The sequence below is a fragment of the Eurosta solidaginis genome, chromosome 5 (assembly GCF_040869045.1).
Source record: "Eurosta solidaginis isolate ZX-2024a chromosome 5, ASM4086904v1, whole genome shotgun sequence".
In the NCBI taxonomy this organism is placed as follows: domain Eukaryota; kingdom Metazoa; phylum Arthropoda; class Insecta; order Diptera; family Tephritidae; genus Eurosta; species Eurosta solidaginis.
In genome coordinates, this window is record NC_090323.1 from 114301157 (window position 1) to 114316495 (window position 15339).

Below are 15339 nucleotides of genomic sequence, written 5' to 3' on the forward strand. Positions count from 1 at the left end.
TTTTTTAATCAAAAATAAAATTACAAAAAAAAATTCAAAAACTGAAAAATATCTAAAAGAAAAAAATATGCGTTTAAAAGTTTATAATCAAAAAAAAAACTTTAATTACTGAAACATACAAAATTTATTTAAAAAAAAAAATTACGTGCAAAAATTACAAAATTCAATACATTAAAATTTACGAAAAATCATAAAAAATTATAAATTTTGGGGGAAACGCCACTTCCATAACAGCACCATTAGACGTTGAGACAATCCCTAGCGCGAAATCTTGGCAACAATTCTGCCAAATTCAAAACGCATTGTTGCAGTCATTCATCTTTACGGGAGTAACCCTGCAAAAATCGCGAGTACTCCATGTATGGCGATATCCTAGGACTGCACCATATACTCCAGCTCAGCATTACATCAGAGTAATCCATGGAGCACCCACAGTCCAAAAAACATTGTGTAGTGATTACAATCGTTAAAAACGTTCAATGATCGGCTTTCAATATGTTCGTGTAGAAAAATGAGGTGGTCCATTGCTGCATTACAGTGGAGTAGAATGGTAAGTACTTCAGTATGACATAGGTGAACCACACGATCCAACAATTTTTGCAGGGAAGTCCATGAACGCTTCTATGGTCATTATGAAGTTTAGTTTTTAACACATGTAACAACATGTTCAGAAAGTTACAATGTTTGGAAAGCTACAATTACGCGTTGAAATTCATTTCAGCGTTTTATACTTCTGGCTAGTTCCAGTACTTAAGCTTTTTTCTTCATAATAAATAATTTTGCTTTTATTGTGGGACCTTTATGCCGGGAATTGCCCGGTGAATCCACTACTCGGGGAACAGTACCCAAAACTTGCGGAAGAGGAACGCATATTCCCCAGGGAAACGCGAGTCACTCTGGCTCAGCTTCGTTCTGGATACTGTAACAGGTTAAACTCTTACATATCCAGAATCAACCCCGACATACAAAATGTATGCCCCGCTTTCAATGTGTCCCCACATGACACCAACCATCTCTTTAATTTTAATGTGGAACCAATGCCTCTAACACCCCTTTCATTATGGTCCACCCCTGTCGAAACAGCAAGTTTCCTTGGACTCCCGTTAGAGGATATTGATGACAATTTGTGATCGGTCGCAGCTATTAGGTGGGGCGAAACATTGCTACAACAACAACAACAAGGGATGATGGAAAATCGTTCCAATATACATCATTTATCCAACCTGTTGTTATGGTTACGAATTTTTAGTGGAGGCAGCAAGTGTGGCAGTCGGCATGATATTGTGGTGCACTGTGGCTAGTCATGCCGGCTGGGTTGGGTTCTTGCCAACCTTGCTTTCCTGCGCCATAAACAGAAAAATTGCTATCATGCCTTTAAAAAAAACTGACAGAAGCGCAGAGACGACTCAAAACGCTCATAATTTGAAGATAAAACGACTTCCGGTCGAACCGGATGCCACGGACAGACCGCTAAAACATTCAAATTGAAAACTCACCAATTCAAAAAGAAATAAATCTAAACCTAAAAGAAAACTTAACCGACAAATAGACTCGAATCTAAATTTAACTCTAACTGAAATTTATTAACTGAAATCTCGGAATACTGAAACCAAGAACGAATATTCAAACCGGATAAGTCCGGTTGCAATGCGGAAACAAGAAAAAAAACCGAAAATTAGAGAAAAGATAAAAAATAAAATAAAAGGCCGAACATACATAGGGGGCGCCGCGGGTGTTGTTGCGACGCCCGGTGCTTATCCCACCCTCAAAAACCATGGCCACCGACGCACCTATATTTCGGTGGCCCCTCACATGAATTACCCTAGGTGCCTTCTAAATAATTGCGGAAGTCAGAATTCCCATTTTAAATTACAAATTTATTTAAACTTCATTATATAAACTTAGTTACAAATACCAGTGATATGATACTAAGGCTTAACTGAAGTATGCTAAGGAGAACCCTAAGGCATAAAAAAAAAATTAATGTTGCGTGTATTTAAAAAACGGCTGTATTACATATTCTTTTCAAAGGTTATACAACACACAAGTTGTAAAAAAAACTGTCATACTAAGTCTAAAACTAGATTAGTTAGGATACGTTGCCCACTGTTTTGTATGGCAGTCCTTTTATTTTCTAATCTTATCCTATTCTACCTTTATTATTTATTGTATTTTATTCTATGGTAGTTTAGGTTTTGTTGAATATTTAGTTCAATGTTATTGTATTCTATTTTATTTCCTTTTATTTTACCTTTTATTTCATGTTATTTAGTTTAACATTAATTTTAATTTTATATATGGTAGTTTATGCCTTGTCGAATATTTAGCTCAATTTTATTGTATTTTATTTTATTCTATTTCATTTTATTTTATCTTTTGCTTCATGTTATCTGGCTTAACATTAATTTTAATTTTATATATCTTTCCTCCTCTTTTCTTGTTTTTTTTTTTACCTTCAATCTAAGTAGATGTTTATTTTGTTTCCTGTTTTTATACTCAGTTGAGCAGAGCTCACAGAGTATATTAAGTTTGATTGGATAACGGTTGGTTGTACATATATAAAGGAATCGAGATAGATATAGACTTCCATATATCAAAATAATCAGGATCGAAAAAAAATTTGATTGAGCCATGTCCGTCCGTCCGTCCGTCCGTCCGTCCGTTAACACGATAACTTGAGTAAATTTTGAGGTATCTTGATGAAATTTGGTATGTAGGTTCCTGAGCACTCATCTCAGATCGCTATTTAAAATGAACGATATCGGACTATAACCACGCCCACTTTTTCGATATCGAAAATTTCGAAAAACCGAAAAAGTACGATAACTCATTACAAAAGACAGATAAAGCGACGAAACTTGGTAGATGGGTTGACGTTATGACGCAGAATAGAAAATTAGTAAGATTTTGGACAATGGGCGTGGCACCGCCCACTTTTACAAGAAGGTAATTTAAAAGTTTTGCAAGCTGTAATTTGGCAGTCGTTGAAGATATCATGATGAAATTTGGCAGGAACGTTACTACTATTACTTTATATGTGCTAAATAAAAATTAGCAAAATTGGATGAAGAACACGCCCACTTTTTAAAAAAAAAATTTTTTAATTCAAATTCTAACAAAAAATTTAATATCTTTACTGTATATAAGTAAATTAAGTCAAAATTCAACTCCAGTAATGATATGATGCAACAAAATACAAAAATAAAAGAAAATTTCAAAATGGGCGTGGCTCCGCCCATTTTCATTTAGTTTGTCTAGAATACTTTTATTGCCATAAGTCGAACAAAAATTTACCAATCCTTCTCAAATTTGGTAGGAGCATAGATCCTATGACGGTAACTGTTCTCTGTGAAAATGGGTGAAATCGGTGGAAGCCACGCCCAGTTTTTATACACAGTCCACCGTCTGTCCTTCCGCTCGGACATTAACACATTAACTTGAGCAAAATCCGATATATCTTTACTAAACTTAGCCCACGTACTTACCTGAGCTCACTTTTTCTTGGTATAAAAAATGGGCGAAATCTGACCATAACCACGCCCACTTTATCGATATCAAAAATTACGAAAAATGAAAAAAATGCCATAATTCTATACCAAATACGAAAAAAGTGATGAAACATGGTAACTGGATTAGTTTATTGACGCAAAATATAACTTTGGAAAAAACTTTGTAAAATGGGTGTGACACCTACCATATTAAGTAGAAGAAAATGAAAAAGTTCTACAAGGCGAAATCAACAGCCCTTGGAATCTTGGCAGGAATACTGTTAGTGGTATTGCATATATAAATAAATTAGCAGTACCCGACAGATGATTTTCTGGATCACCTGGTCCACATTTTGGTCGATATCGCGAGAACGCCTTCACATATACATCTAAGGGCCACTCGCTTTTAAAACCCTCATTAATACCTTTAATTTGATATCCATATCGTACAAAAACATACCAGAGCCACCCCTGTCCCACCCTAATGGCGATATCTCGAAAAGGCGTCCACCTATAGACCTAATGCCCCCTCCCTCTTAAAATGCTCAGTAACACCTTTCGTTTGGTACCCATATCGTACAAACATTCTAGAGTCACCCCTGGCCCACCCTAATGGCGATATCTCGAAAAGGCGTCCACCTATAGACCTAATGCCCACTCCCTCTTAAAATGCTCAGTAACAGCTTTCGTTTGATACCCATATCGTACAAACATTCTAGAGTCACACCTGGCCCACCCTAATGGCGATATTTCGAAAAGGCGTCCACCTATAGAACTAAGGATTACTCCCTTTTAAAATACTCATTACCACCTTTCATTTGATACCCATATCGTACAAACACATTCTAGAGTCACCCTGGCCCACCCTAATGGCGATATCTCGAAAAGGCGTCCACCTATAGACCTAATGTCCACTCCCTCTTAAAATGCTCAGTAACACCTTTCGTTTGATACCCATATCGTACAAACATTCTAGAGTCACCCCTGGCCCACCCTAATGGCGATATCTCGAAAAGGCGTCCACCTATAGACCTAATGTCCATTCCCTCTTAAAATGCTCAGTAACACCTTTCGTTTGATACCCATATCGTACAAACATTCTAGAGTCACCCCTGTCCCACCCTAATGGCGATATCTCGAAAAGGCGTCCACCTATAGACCTAATGCCCACTCCCTCTTAAAATGCTCAGTAACACCATATCGTACAAACACATTCTAGAGTCACCCCTGGCCCACCCTAATGGCGATATCTCGAAAAGGCGTCCACCTATAGACCTAATGCCCACTCCCTCTTAAAATGCTCAATAACACCTTTCGTTTGATACCCATATCGTACAAACATTCTAGAGTCACCCCTGGCCCACCCTAATGGCGATATCTCGAAAGGGCGTCCACCTATAGACCTAATGCCCACTCCCTCTTAAAATGCTCAGTAACACCTTTCGTTTGATGCACATATCGTACAAACACATTCTAGAGTCACCCCTGGCCCACCCTAATGACGATATCTCGAAAAGGCGTCCACCTATAAACCTCATACCCACTCCCTCTTAAAATGCTCAGTAACACCTTTCGTTTGATACCCATACCGTACAAACATTCTAGAGTCACCCCTGGCCCACCCTAATGGCGATATCTAGAAAAGGCGTCCACCTATAGACCTAATGCCCACTCCCTCTTAAAATGCTCAGTAACACCTTTCATTTGATTCCCATATCGTACAAACACATTCTAGAGACACCCCTGGTCCACCTTTATGGCGATATCTCGAAACGGCGTCCACCTATGGAACTAAGGATCACTCCTTTTCAAAATACTCATTAACAGCTTTCATTTGATACCCATATCGTACAAACACATTATAGAATCACCCCTGGTCCACCTTAATGGGGACATCTCGAAAAGGCGTCCACCGATAGACCTAAGGCCCACTCCCTCTTAAAATGCTCAGTAACACCTTTCATTTGATACCCATATCGTACAAACAAATTCTAGAGTCAGCCCTGGTCTACCTTTATGGCGATATCCCTAAATGGCGTTCATCCATAGAACTATGGCCTACTCTCTCTTAAAATACTCTTTAATACCTTTCATTTGATACACATGTTATACAACCACATTGCAGGGTTACCCCAGATTGATTTTCCTTATTTTGTCTCCATAGCTCTCAACTGAGTATGTTATGTTCGGTTACACCCGAACTTAGCCTTCCTTACTTGTTTTTTTAATATTTAAGTGGTTCTCTTTTTATTTTGAATACTTTAAATTTTTACTAACATACTCTTATTAATATTTTCTTTCTGATTTTAATAAATATTATATATATATATATATATATATATATATATTTACATATGTTCAAAATATATGTATGCAATTGAACAGCTAGGAAAAGCATGAGATTCAAATGGTTTCAAAAAAAAAACATATGAAAAAGTATAATCTTTAATAAACAGTTGGCTGTCTGCTTTAATCTTTATTTATTAAATTTCATTTACTCTTTTCGCCTAGCACAACACTGGCCAACCCAATGCCTAAATAACTTTTTAATGCGCTTCAAAAGCGCGCAACAAAGCGCGTCCATTTCATTATACAAGAAAAAAAAATAATTATATTTATCTAAAAAAATTCCTTGCATTCAAATTTTCACTGCAGCAAACAAAAAAATAAAAAAAAAATTAAATGGAAAAAGTTTTTCAACATTTAACCTTTTCTTATTTTAAAATTTTTCAATTTTATTTAACCGAAGCAAAATTTATGGAAAAAAATTTAAATAGTAGTTGGCTTAAATATAGCTTATTTATTATAATTACTTTTTTTTTTAAACGGGTTTGTAGTAAAAAAAATTGTTGAGCTAAGTATACTCCTAAACTAAAGGTATACAAATTTTATAGCAATTAATCTAGCTAAAATACAAATTCCAATGGTATAAATTGGTATCAGTATCAATTTGTTGTAAAGCACTTCGCGCGTAATTTTCTTATTTTATAATGCCTCCTGCTAACTTTTAATGAGTTAATGCAAAAACTTGCTCGAATATAAGTTCAAAAAAAGAAGAAGAAAAAAAACGCTAATAGATTATTCAATGCGCGCGAAATGTTTTACAATTTAAATTATGCCATTGCCAATTTCGAAATTAACTTGGAAAAGGTTTTCAAAATTTCGAACTTTCGAAACTAGGTCCGTACATCCGAAATTTTGCACTCTAATACTTAAACAAATATTCGAATAATTTTAAACTTTCTGATATTGGGTTTGAAAATTCGAAATTAGGTTCGAAATAATAAAAAAAATCCATTTCCTTATTCTGAAGTCTTAATGCCATATTAGATAAGAATATAACATAGTCTAACAAAAGATATAATATTACTAATTTGTCCGTAGTACGGAACGAACTCACCCATTAGATGTCGTTCTCGTTGTCGTAGCCGGTGCTTCAGGAGGCCCTTTATGGAGATCTCTGCCTTTTTGTTGTCACTGTTGGTGGTGCAGGAGGCCGTTTAGGTGGGCTTCTGCTTTTTTGTTGTCACTACTGGTGCTGCAGGAGGCCGTTTAGGTGGGCCTCTGCATTTTTGTTGTCACTGTTGGTGGTGCAGGAGGCCGTTTAGATGGCCCTCTGCCTTTTTGTTGTCACGGTTGGTGGTGCAGAAGGCTGTTCAGGTGGTAGTTGGGTGCTCCTGGGGAAAGAGAAAAAAAAAAGCAAAATAAGTGGCGTTTATGGTCACTGCGTGTGGCATCTATTTCGCTCGAAAAAGCGACTTCGGGTGTTATGCTATTACTGCTTAATTTAGAGCGTGATAGTGCGTTTAATGGGATTAAGATTTTGTTACCCATATTGCGCACTGGTCTACTTACGTTTCCTTCTGATGTTGATGTTGAGATGGTGGTAGTTGTGTCCGCCTGTGTTTTGGCCGGAGTCGTGAGTTGACCGCCGGCTTATGGTGATACTGGATTGTAAATATGTACGGTGGTTGGGCTTGCTTATTTAGTTCAGGTGGAACATTATCAGCCTGACGCAGACGTTTTCCTAATATGTTGTGTATAAGGCTTTGGCAACGTTAGTGGCTGTTCGAATAGATGTTAGTTAGAATATCCGCACAACTCAAATTACAAATTAGTAAAAAAAAAACGTTTCAGTAAGCACCAGTTTCACCTGGCGAAGAGATACGAAGCACACATTTTCAAGAAACAATGCAAAAACTTGGAAGCACGTTTATTCAACACGAAGAAAAGATGGTTCAATAATGGCACAGCACCACTAAACCACACACTCCAGATTCGATCAGAAGACTTACTTTCCCTCCTGAACTTTTTGTAACGCTTGCCTTGCTTCAATATTGGTTATTCAAGATTTTAATAAGAGGTAAGCTGGTAAGAATTTCATTGACACCGCAAATTTTCTGTTGATTACGAATCACTTGATTTCGAAAATTCCTTTTTTGCACATTAATTGCACTTTAGTCTATGTAGATATGTGAGTATATTTGTGTGTGCATAACTATACACATTAGTTTTAACAAAAATGTTCACTATACACGATTGATTATATTATATATATTTTCATGCACTATGACCACACATTTTTATACTCAGTTGAGCAGAGCTCACAGAGTATATTAAGTTTGATTGGATAACGGTTGGTTGTACATATATAAAGGAATCGAGATAGATATAGACTTCCATATATCAAAATAATCAGGATCGAAAAAAAATTTGATTGAGCCATGTCCGTCCGTCCGTCCGTCCGTCCGTCCGTCCGTCCGTCCGTTAACACGATAACTTGAGTAAATTTTGAGGTATCTTGATGAAATTTGGTATGTAGGTTCCTGAGCACTCATCTCAGATCGCTATTTAAAATGAACGATATCGGACTATAACCACGCCCACTTTTTCGATATCGAAAATTTCGAAAAACCGAAAAAGTACGATAACTCATTACAAAAGACAGATAAAGCGACGAAACTTGGTAGATGGGTTGACGTTATGACGCAGAATAGAAACTAGTAAGATTTTGGACAATGGGCGTGGCACCGCCCACTTTTACAAGAAGGTAATTTAAAAGTTTTGCAAGCTGTAATTTGGCAGTCGTTGAAGATATCATGATGAAATTTGGCAGGAACGTTACTACTATTACTTTATATGTGCTAAATAAAAATTAGCAAAATTGGATGAAGAACACGCCCACTTTTTAAAAAAAAAAATTTTTTAATTCAAATTTTAACAAAAAATTTAATATCTTTACGGTATATAAGTAAATTAAGTCAAAATTCAACTCCAGTAATGATATGATGCAACAAAATACAAAAATAAAAGAAAATTTCAAAATGGGCGTGGCTCCGCCCATTTTCATTTAGTTTGTCTAGAATACTTTTATTGCCATAAGTCGAACAAAAATTTACCAATCCTTCTCAAATTTGGTAGGAGCATAGATTCTATGACGGTAACTGTTCTCTGTGAAAATGGGCGAAATCGGTGGAAGCCACGCCCAGTTTTTATACATAGTCCACCGTCTGTCCTTCCGCTCGGCCATTAACACATTAACTTGAGCAAAATCCGATATATCTTTACTAAACTTAGCCCACGTACTTAACTGAGCTCACTTTTTCTTGGTATAAAAAATGGGCGAAATCTGACCATAACCACGCCCACTTTATCGATATCAAAAATTACGAAAAATGAAAAAAATGCCATAATTCTATACCAAATACGAAAAAAGTGATGAAACATGGTAACTGGATTAGTTTATTGACGCAAAATATAACTTTGGAAAAAACTTTGTAAAATGGGTGTGACACCTACCATATTAAGTAGAAGAAAATGAAAAAGTTCTACAAGGCGAAATCAACAGCCCTTGGAATCTTGGCAGGAATACTGTTAGTGGTATTGCATATATAAATAAATTAGCAGTACCCGACAGATGATTTTCTGGATCACCTGGTCCACATTTTGGTCGATATCGCGAGAACGCCTTCACATATACATCTAAGGGCCACTCGCTTTTAAAACCCTCATTAATACCTTTAATTTGATATCCATATCGTACAAAAACATACCAGAGCCACCCCTGTCCCACCCTAATGGCGATATCTCGAAAAGGCGTCCACCTATAGACCTAATGCCCCCTCCCTCTTAAAATGCTCAGAAACACCTTTCGTTTGGTACCCATATCATACAAACATTCTAGAGTCACCCCTGGCCCACCCTAATGGCGATATCTCGAAAAGGCGTCCACCTATAGACCTAATGCCCACTCCCTCTTAAAATGCTCAGTAACAGCTTTCGTTTGATACCCATATCGTACAAACATTCTAGAGTCACACCTGGCCCACCCTAATGGCGATATTTCGAAAAGGCGTCCACCTATAGAACTAAGGATTACTCCCTTTTAAAATACTCATTACCACCTTTCATTTGATACCCATATCGTACAAACACATTCTAGAGTCACCCTGGCCCACCCTAATGGCGATATCTCGAAAAGGCGTCCACCTATAGACCTAATGTCCACTCCCTCTTAAAATGCTCAGTAACACCTTTCGTTTGATACCCATATCGTACAAACATTCTAGAGTCACCCCTGGCCCACCCTAATGGCGATATCTCGAAAAGGCGTCCACCTATAGACCTAATGTCCACTCCCTCTTAAAATGCTCAGTAACACCTTTCGTTTGATACCCATATCGTACAAACATTCTAGAGTCACCCCTGTCCCACCCTAATGGCGATATCTCGAAAAGGCGTCCACCTATAGACCTAATGCCCACTCCCTCTTAAAATGCTCAGTAACACCATATCGTACAAACACATTCTAGAGTCACCCCTGGCCCACCCTAATGGCGATATCTCGAAAAGGCGTCCACCTATAGACCTAATGCCCACTCCCTCTTAAAATGCTCAATAACACCTTTCGTTTGATACCCATATCGTACAAACATTCTAGAGTCACCCCTGGCCCACCCTAATGGCGATATCTCGAAAGGGCGTCCACCTATAGACCTAATGCCCACTCCCTCTTAAAATGCTCAGTAACACCTTTCGTTTGATGCACATATCGTACAAACACATTCTAGAGTCACCCCTGGCCCACCCTAATGACGATATCTCGAAAAGGCGTCCACCTATAGACCTCATACCCACTCCCTCTTAAAATGCTCAGTAACACCTTTCGTTTGATACCCATACCGTACAAACATTCTAGAGTCACCCCTGGCCCACCCTAATGGCGATATCTCGAAAAGGCGTCCACCTATAGACCTAATGCCCACTCCCTCTTAAAATGCTCAGTAACACCTTTCATTTGATTCCCATATCGTACAAACACATTCTAGAGACACCCCTGGTCCACCTTTATGGCGATATCTCGAAACGGCGTCCACCTATGGAACTAAGGATCACTCCTTTTCAAAATACTCATTAACAGCTTTCATTTGATACCCATATCGTACAAACACATTATAGAATCACCCCTGGTCCACCTTAATGGGGACATCTCGAAAAGGCGTCCACCGATAGACCTAAGGCCCACTCCCTCTTAAAATGCTCAGTAACACCTTTCATTTGATACCCATATCGTACAAACAAATTCTAGAGTCAGCCCTGGTCTACCTTTATGGCGATATCCCTAAATGGCGTTCATCCATAGAACTATGGCCTACTCTCTCTTAAAATACTCTTTAATACCTTTCATTTGATACACATGTTATACAACCACATTGCAGGGTTACCCCAGATTGATTTTCCTTATTTTGTCTCCATAGCTCTCAACTGAGTATGTTATGTTCGGTTACACCCGAACTTAGCCTTCCTTACTTGTTTTCTCTAAAGCGGCTTTATTTCGCGACCAACTGACCACGATGCTTGCCAATTACTTTTTGATTTTTTGGCCAATGGCGTCCCACGCCGTCAAGCTATTCAAGAAAAAATTCCATTCCATTATAGGGATGGAAAAACGCAGTTATCTAACTGTGGCGGCCATAATCGAATGGTCCAATATTATGGTTAGCTCATCTCTACAGCGTTACACATGTCGCGTTCCGACTGTCAGAATCTTTGTGCTGATGTTAGGCGAATGGAACGTAGAGAAAGCGTAAAACTTTGCAACTTTTGCGTGTTGTGGGAACATTGTGCGCTAAATTAGGTAAAATTTTACCAACACGACAGTGCATAATTGCCAATGCATTGGTTACATTTTGCGCTTGCCATCTCCTTTTGACAATATCTATGCAAGCACAATGACAGAAACCCCAAGTCAGCAGATGAGATGAGCCATGTGATATTTAAAAATCGTCAACGTCATTGGAATTTTTGGCGATGCCACTAGTGTGAAAGAAAAAAATTTTTAAACCACCCCAGGCAGACATGAGTGAGGTGAATCCTGACCCTTTCACCTATCATTAGCCAACTAGAACGGATTTTTTCTCCTTTTCATACCACTGGGTACCCTAGTCGAGATATAGGCCTAAACGTGGGCCCGTGAATGCCTAGACAAAGTTTATACAGTATGGATATCAAACGAAAGCTGTTGATGAGTTGTTGTTGTTGGTGTTGTAGCGATTAGGTTACTCCCCGAAGGCTTTGGGGAGTGTTATCGATGTGATGGTCCTTTGTCGGATATAGATCCGATACGCTCCGGTAACACAGCACCATTAAGGTGCTGGCCCGACCATCTCGGGAACGATTTATATGGCCACATTGAACCTTCAGGCCATCCCTCCCTCCCCACCCCCAAGTTCCATGAGGAGCTTGGGGTCGCCAGAGCCTCGTCTGTTAGTGAAACGGGATTCGCCGCTCGAAGGTGAGGTTGACAATTGGGTTGGAGAAGCTATATATTGCGCTACACAACCCCTTGAATCCCCTGTTGATGAGTGATTTAGTACAGTGTAGTTTTCATACTTATTGGTGACTGGGGTCTCGTGATATAGACCAAAACGTGAATGAGGGTAACACTAGGATGTGTTTTTACATTATGAGTATCAAATTGAAGCTGTGGATGATTGCTTTAGTACAGAGTAATATATTATACTGCTGGGTGACTAGGGTCTCTAGATATAGACCAAAACGTGGACCCGGATACCTCTAGAATATGTGGGTAATATAGATATCAAATAAAAGCTGTTGCTGAGAGCTCTAAAGTTATTTTCATTGTGATATTCGATTTAGTCGCGTCAAGCTGGCAAAACTGATAACAATTTTTGTGATTGTAGAAGCATAAGTGTGACAAGAAAAAATTTTAATTTAGGTACATTCGGTTATTGAACACAAAAACAAAAACATTTAAACAGTAATATATCGGCACTCTGATGTTTGGGAATGTACCTAGCCTTTTGTAGCAATATAGAAGTATTACATATATGATTACATACATGATAAATAGTAAATATTCTGTGTTAATTTTATTTTCAGCTCATAGTCCAAAAATCATTTAGATGATGTGGCACAAATTTTTTTTTATGTAATCCATCAATAATTATTCATGAATGAGGCGTCATTAATTCAAATTAATCAAATGTATTAGTGGATAAAATTTTGTTAGCTGCTCTAATCATAGCTTAAAAGGACATTAAACGGAAATGTGAAGCTTCTCAAGGCCAAAATAATGGCATATCAATTTTAAAAATCGGACATCCAATAACCAAGTTACAACGAAAAAACCTTTTCGGCTGTATTTCGAAGGATCAAAAAAAAAAAATTAAAAAAATCTTCCGAAACCCTCTCAACATAATCTTTAAATTTAGGGGCGGACATTAGCAACTTTTTTTTTGTATGGGGACCAACCCAGTCTAGTATATAGCCTCACTATACGTGATTAAATATTAAATAAATAGGATTGTGGGTTGTCATTGAATGTGTGAGAAACAAATAGGAAAAAAAGGAGATTTTTTTTTGTACTTTTAGAGTAGGAAAAGGTCAAGGCATAACAAGTAAGGAAGGCTAAGTTCGGGTGTAACCGAACATAACATACTCAGTTGAGAGCTATGGAGACAAAATAAGGAAAATCAATCTGGGGTAACCCTGCAATGTGGTTGTATAACATGTGTATCAAATGAAAGGTATTAAAGAGTATTTTAAGAGAGAGTAGGCCATAGTTCTATGGATGAACGCCATTTAGGGATATCGCCATAAAGGTAGACCAGGGCTGACTCTAGAATTTGTTTGTACGATATGGGTATCAAATGAAAGGTGTTACTGAGCATTTTAAGAGGGAGTGGGCCTTAGGTCTATCGGTGGACGCCTTTTCGAGATGTCCCCATTAAGGTGGACCAGGGGTGATTCTATAATGTGTTTGTACGATATGGGTATCAAATGAAAGCTGTTAATGAGTATTTTGAAAAGGAGTGATCCTTAGTTCCATAGGTGGACGCCGTTTCGAGATATCGCCATAAAGGTGGACCAGGGGTGTCTCTAGAATGTGTTTGTACGATATGGGAATCAAATGAAAGGTGTTACTGAGCATTTTAAGAGGGAGTGGGCATTAGGTCTATAGGTGGACGCCTTTTCGAGATATCGCCATTAGGGTGGGCCAGGGGTGACTCTAGAATGTTTGTACGGTATGGGTATCAAACGAAAGGTGTTACTGAGCATTTTAAGAGGGAGTGGGTATGAGGTCTATAGGTGGACGCCTTTTCGAGATATCGTCATTAGGGTGGGCCAGGGGTGACTCTAGAATGTGTTTGTACGATATGTGCATCAAACGAAAGGTGTTACTGAGCATTTTAAGAGGGAGTGGGCATTAGGTCTATAGGTGGACGCCCTTTCGAGATATCGCCATTAGGGTGGGCCAGGGGTGACTCTAGAATGTTTGTACGATATGGGTATCAAACGAAAGGTGTTATTGAGCATTTTAAGAGGGAGTGGGCATTAGGTCTATAGGTGGACGCCTTTTCGAGATATCGCCATTAGGGTGGGCCAGGGGTGACTCTAGAATGTGTTTGTACGATATGGTGTTACTGAGCATTTTAAGAGGGAGTGGGCATTAGGTCTATAGGTGGACGCCTTTTCGAGATATCGCCATTAGGGTGGGACAGGGGTGACTCTAGAATGTTTGTACGATATGGGTATCAAACGAAAGGTGTTACTGAGCATTTTAAGAGGGAGTGGACATTAGGTCTATAGGTGGACGCCTTTTCGAGATATCGCCATTAGGGTGGGCCAGGGGTGACTCTAGAATGTTTGTACGATATGGGTATCAAACGAAAGGTGTTACTGAGCATTTTAAGAGGGAGTGGACATTAGGTCTATAGGTGGACGCCTTTTCGAGATATCGCCATTAGGGTGGGCCAGGGTGACTCTAGAATGTGTTTGTACGATATGGGTATCAAATGAAAGGTGGTAATGAGTATTTTAAAAGGGAGTAATCCTTAGTTCTATAGGTGGACGCCTTTTCGAAATATCGCCATTAGGGTGGGCCAGGTGTGACTCTAGAATGTTTGTACGATATGGGTATCAAACGAAAGCTGTTACTGAGCATTTTAAGAGGGAGTGGGCATTAGGTCTATAGGTGGACGCCTTTACGAGATATCGCCATTAGGGTGGGCCAGGGGTGACTCTAGAATGTTTGTACGATATGGGTACCAAACGAAAGGTGTTACTGAGCATTTTAAGAGGGAGGGGGCATTAGGTCTATAGGTGGACGCCTTTTCGAGATATCGCCATTAGGGTGGGACAGGGGTGGCTCTGGTATGTTTTTGTACGATATGGATATCAAATTAAAGGTATTAATGAGGGTTTTAAAAGCGAGTGGCCCTTAGATGTATATGTGAAGGCGTTCTCGCGATATCGACCAAAATGTGGACCAGGTGATCCAGAAAATCATCTGTCGGGTACTGCTAATTTATTTATATATGCAATACCA

At 38.7% G+C, this 15339-nt stretch overlaps 1 protein-coding gene across 1 annotated transcript in view; it reads left to right on the forward strand.

Moving 5' to 3' along the window:
• Positions 1-15339, forward strand: part of LOC137254259 (leucine-rich repeat-containing protein 15-like) — a 1016997-nt gene that overhangs the window by 193959 nt on the left and 807699 nt on the right. The gene's annotated exons all lie outside the window — the stretch shown is intronic.